We start from the raw sequence: 6,000 nt of genomic DNA, 5'->3' as shown, positions 1-6,000 counted from the left end.
CAGCTACAGGGCGCAATCCGCAAGGCGCAGTCTTGGGCTGTAGCGCGTGGTTTTCAGTTTTCGGCTGCCAAGACCCGCGTTATGCATTTCTGCCGGCGCCGAACGGTCCATCCTGAGCCGCGGCTTTATCTTGCCGACGAACTTCTTGCTGTGGTGGAGATCCACAGGTTTTTGGGTGTCCTTTTTGATGCCCGGTTGACTTGGCTGCCTCATATCCGGCAGCTTAAACAAGCGTGTTGGCGGCATCTCAACGCCCTGCGTTGTTTGAGCCACACCCGCTGGGGCGCCGACCGATCTACCCTGTTGCGGCTCTACCAGGCGTTAATCCAGTCTCGCCTGGATTATGGGTGCCTAGCTTATGGCTCAGCATCCCCATCTGCATTGCGGGTGCTGGACCCAATTCTCCACAGCGGGATACGCCTTGCCACTGGTGCTTTCCGCACCAGCCCTGTGGACAGCGTCCTAGTGGAGGCAGGTGTACCTCCACTGCGGTTCCGACGCCAACGTTTGCTGGCCGCTTATGCTGCCCATGTTTTTAGCTTGCCCGGGCATCCAAATTACCGTGTCCTGTTCCCGCAGTCAGTCGTCCATCTGCCAGACCGTCGGCCCCGGTCGGGTTGTCCGATCGCCGTACGCATCAAGGAGCTTCTCTGTGGGCTTGGGTTTTTCCCAGTTCCACCTCCTTTCCGGGCGCCTCTGCGTACACCCCCGTGGTGTGTTCCTCGCCCTTGCCTTCGGCTCGACTTGGCACAGGGCTCGAAGGACTCGGTCCCTCCAGAGGCCTTCCGCCGCCGCTTTTATTCCATCCTGGCCACGTATCAGGGCTCTGGAATTGTTTACACCGACGGTTCGATGGTTGCTGGTCGTGTCGGGTATGCACTAACTCTAGGGGACCATTCCGAACAACGGTCCTTGGCGGCTGGCTGCAGCGTTTACACTGCTGAGCTAGTCGCCATCTTTCGTGCCCTAGAGTATATCCGCTCCTGCTCAGGTGAGTCCTTCGTTATCTGTAGCGATTCCCTGAGCGGTTTACGAGCTCTCGACCAGTGTTTTCCTCGTTCTCGTCTGGTGATGGCTATCCATCAGTCCCTGCATACTCTTGCGCGTTGCGGCCGCTTTGTGGTCTTTGTGTGGACCCCCGGTCATGTCGGTATCCCGGGCAATGAACATGTTGACCGCCTGGCGAAAGAGGCCACGAGTAAACAGTCTCTGGACGTTGGCCTCCCAGAGACTGATTTGCGGGCAGTCCTCTGCCGAAAAGTTTTTGCGCTTTGGGACGCTGAATGGCGCAATCGGATCATGCCCAATAAACTCCGTGCCATCAAGGAGACGACGACTTTGTGGCGGTCATCCCTGCGAGCCAACCGCAGGGACTCTGTCGTCCTTTATCGGCTCCGCATTGGCCACTCCCACCTGACACACAGTTATTTACTGCGCCGGGAGGACCCTCCTGTATGTCGCTGCGGGGCGGCTTTGACAGTGGCCCACAGTTTGTTGGCCTGCCCCCTTTTAGCTGTGGTCAGGCAGACATTTGCGCTGCCTGATACGCTCCCTGCCCTCTTATGTGATGACCCTGGTATGGCTGACTTAGTTTTCCGTTTTATTCGGGCAGGGGTTTTTTATTATTTACTCTGAGTGTTTGTTCTGTTCTTTTGTGTTGATTCTGGCCATTGGCCTACGATTTTACGCTGAGTTTTTAATGTGTTCTCGGTGGTTGGCTTTTCCTTTTTATGTCTATGGTCGGCCAACCACTGTCACACTCTGTGTGATTTTAATTTGTTTCGTCTGATCTTTGTAGGAGTATTTCTTGTCCTGTGTCGTCTGACGTCTTTCCTGTTGTTCGTTTTTTTTTTTTCGTTGGCTTTACTTTTTTTGGAAAAAGGGACCGATGACCGTCGCAGTCTGGTCCCATTAATCCCCCCCAACCAACCAACCAACCATCTGTCGCGGGCATGGTACGTTGCGCAGCTGCTCAGCGTCCCGAAATTGATTGCACGTTCCATCTCACGTGTTGTCTTTTGGTTACTGTGGCGTCATGAAATTTTTAAGGTGCGGGCGTCGGTTTGTGTCCTTGACAGATCCTTGGGAGGCCTAGGACTTGTGGATTTTGGACGTAAATGTGCGGCGTTGCTTGTAAACCGCACAGCTGCGCTGCAGACCTGCTGTGCGGGTGGCACCACGGCTGCTTTATTGGAGATTCATCGGCCGGCGTCTGAGTGCGCCCCCGTTTCTGTCGCAGACATTCCGTATCGTTTGTCGTTCCTGCGAGAATATTATCTCACTCGCAGTTACGTTTTAAGAACGGCTAACGATCCACACCGTACGGCTCGGCGTCTCTACGTCGACCTGATGGGACGGCCGCCGGTTCACAGGTTGGAGGTTCGCCACCCTACTGTGAACTGGAAACAGGTGTGGGCGAACATCAATGCCGGCGTGTTGCCAACCGACGTTTCGGCGTTGTGGTTCAGGTTGGTGAACAACACCTTACCGACCAACCGACGCCTCGCCGACATCCACCTCCGCGCCTCGCCCAACTGTGGCAGGTGTGGCGCGCCTGACGCCACGGAGCACCGGCTGCAGTGTCGGGCTGTTGCAGCCATGTGGTCGCTTTGTCAGATCATGCTCGCCCTTATTCACAGAACTGTACCGGCAAGTGTCACCGTCGATTCCGTTATTATTCCTGATTTTAAGTATTTTCCACGTGCAAGGCATACAACTACTGTGTGGTTACTTGAACATACGGTTTACGCCCTGATTGGTCTGGAACTGTCTGATGCATTTTCTTATTTGATATCTCTGGGATTATTTTGTGACGTCGAAACGTAAAACGACATACTGTGCAGATTTCGCGAACTATTTGAATGTAGCGATCTCTCACGCTTACAAAAAAGTTCTGAGAGTTTGAATTTTCTTTCTTACATTTATTCATTAATTTGATATAAATTTTTTTTTCTCCAACTTTGGACGCTTTGGTGTCCTGTTTGTGGTACAGACATACACATTTTCTTCCTCCATTTATGGTGACGCAATTCGGGCCGTGTATTACCTCAATGTGTAAATGGTTATTACTGCCACGTCTATTATGTTTAGCTTACGTGCCTGTTTTTCTCGGTCACTTTGCTTTTACGCGTGCAGTGTCGCCTTCTTATGTGTTGGGCTCCCTTTCTGTGGCATGTTATTGCCAGGTACTTCAGGTTTTTTTTCTTTTTTCTTGCCGCTTGGTGAGCTAATTGCCCACTATTTTACTTTTATTCTTTTTGTGTGATGACCCTGCATGTGTGTTTAGCTATTATTCTGCGGCATGATAATGCAGGTACTTTAATTTTCATTATTTTTGATGCGTGGCGAACTTGCAGCCTAATATTTCACATTTATTTTTTGTGGCGGTGATCCGGCATAATGTGTTTCACTATCTTTCTGTAGCATGATAATGCAGGTACTTTAATTTTCATTATTTTTGAAGTGTGGCGAACTTGCAGCATAATCTTTCACATTTATTTTTTGTGGCGGTGTTCCTGCATATGTGTTTGAACTATTATTCTGCGGCATGTCAATGCCAGGTAATATCGTTGTCATTTTTTTTCTCTTAAGCGTGTTCAGCTAAAAAAAATACACCGGTTCTCGTCCCATCACCGAAGTTAAGCAACATTGGGCCCGGTTCGTACTTTGATGGCTGCCCGCCTGGGAACACCAGGTGCTGTTGGCTCTATTAAAAAAAGAAAAATACACTGGTTCTCGTCCCATCTCCGAAGTTAAGCAACATCGGGCCCGGTTAGTACTTGGATGGGTGACCGCCCTGGAACACCAGGTGCTGTTGGCTCTATGAAAAAAAAAAAAATAAATACACCGGTTCTCGTCCGATCACCGAAGTTAATCAACATTGGGCCTGGTTAGTACTTGGATGGCTGCCTGCCTGGGAACTCCAGGTGCTGTTGGCTCTATTAAAAAAAAAATACACCAGTTCTCGTCCGATCACCGAAGTTAAGCAACATTGGGCCCGGTTAGTACTTGGCTGGCTGCCCACCTGGGAACACCGGGTACTGTAGGCTCTATTAAAAAAAAAATTCTCCAGTTCTCGTCCGATCACCGAAGTTAAGCACCAACACTTCTGAATCCTACAATGCTCCATTCATTGAGTGGGAATTTCACAGTGCCCTTGCCGCTTGCCCTGATACCGCTTCCGGGCCCGATCGCATCCACTGTCAGATGCTGAAACACCTCTCTGTGGACTGCAAGCGACGCCTCCTCGACCTTTACAACCGTCTCTGGGTCGAGGGTGAGTTTCCGTCGCAATGGAGAAGAAGCATTGTCATCCCCGTTCTGAAACCGGGCAAGAGCCCTTCGGAGGTGGACAGCTACCGCCCCATTAGCCTCACCAACGTTCTTTGTAAGCTTCTCGAACGGATGGTGAGCCGGCGCTTGAATTGGGTATTGGAGTCTCGGGGCCTTCTGGCTCCGTCTCACGGTGCGTTCCGGAGGGGCCGCTCCGCCACCGACAATCTGGTGAGCCTGGAGTCGGCCATCCGTACTGCCTTTGCCCGCCGTCAGCACCTGGTCGCTGTCTTTTTCGTCATGCGGTAGGTGTACGATACGACATGGCGTCATCACATCCTATCTACGCCTCATGAATGGGGTCTTCGGGGCCCTCTGCCGATCTTTATCAGAAATTTTCTGTCGTATCGTACCTTCCGCGTGCAAGCCGCACACCTCATATAGTTCCACCCACGTCCAGGAGAACGGTGTGCCACAGGGTTCTGTTTTAAGTGTCTGCCTGCTTTTAATAGCCATTAACGGGCTCGCTGTGGCCGTGGGAAATTCTGTCTCTGCTTCCCTGTACGCTGACGACTTCTGCCTTTATTACAGCTCTACTGGCATTGCAGCCGTTGAACGTCAGCTACAGGGTGCTATCCGCAAGGCGCAGTCTTGGGCTGTAGCTCATGGATTCCAGTTTTCCGCAGCCAAGACCTGTGTTATGTATTTCTGCCGGCGACGCACTGTCCACCCGGAGCCGCGGCTTTATCTAGCCGGCGACCTTCTTTCAGTGGTGGAATCACACAGGTTTTTAGGGTGGTTTTCGATGCCCGGTTGACTTGGCTGCCTCATATCCGGCAGCTCAAACAGGCGTGTTGGCGGCATCTCAATGCTCTGCGATGTTTGAGCCACACTCGCTGGGGCGCCGACCGATCTACCCTGTTGCGGCTCTACCAGGCTTTAATCCAGTCTCGCCTGGATTATGGGAGCCTAGCCTATGGCTCAGCATCCCCACCTGCGTTGCGGGTGCTGGACCCAATCCTCCATAGCGGGATACGCCTTGCCACTGGTGCTTTTCGGACCAGCACTGTGGACAGCATACTGGTGAAGGCAGGTGTCCCGCCACTGCGGTTACGACGCCAACAATTACTGGCTGCTTATGCTGTCCATGTTTTTAGCTTGCCCGGGCATCCGAATTACCGTGTCCTGTTCCCGCAGTCAGTCGTCCATCTGCCAGACCGTCGGACCCGGTCGGGTTGTCCGATCGTCGTACGCATCAAAGAGCTTCTCTCCGGGATTAAGGGTTTCACTGTTCCACATCCTTTCCGGGCCCCTTTGCGTACACCCCCATGGTGTGTTCCTCGCCCTTGCCTTCGGCTTAACTTGGCACAGGGCCAGAAGGACTCAGTCCCTCCAGAGGCCTTCCGCCGCCGCTTTTATTCTATCCTGGCCACGTTTCAGGGCTCTGGCATTGTTTACACTGACAGTTCGATGGTTGCTGGTCGTGTCGGGTATGCATTAACTCTAGGGAACCATTCCGAACAACGTTCGTTGCCGGATGGCTGCAGCGTTTACACTGCTGAGCTGGTCGCCATCTTTCGAGCCCTAGAGTATATCCGCTCCTGCTCAGGTGAGTCCTTCGTTATCTGTAGCGATTCCCTGAGCTGTTTACGAGCTCTCGACCAGTGTTTTCCTCGTTCTCGTCTGGTGATGGCTATCCATGAGTCCCTGCATACTCTTGCGCGTTGC

The sequence above is a fragment of the Schistocerca cancellata genome, chromosome 4 (genome assembly GCF_023864275.1).
Source record: "Schistocerca cancellata isolate TAMUIC-IGC-003103 chromosome 4, iqSchCanc2.1, whole genome shotgun sequence".
NCBI classification, from domain to species: Eukaryota; Metazoa; Arthropoda; class Insecta; order Orthoptera; family Acrididae; genus Schistocerca; species Schistocerca cancellata.
Note: the sequence above shows the minus strand (reverse complement) of the source record.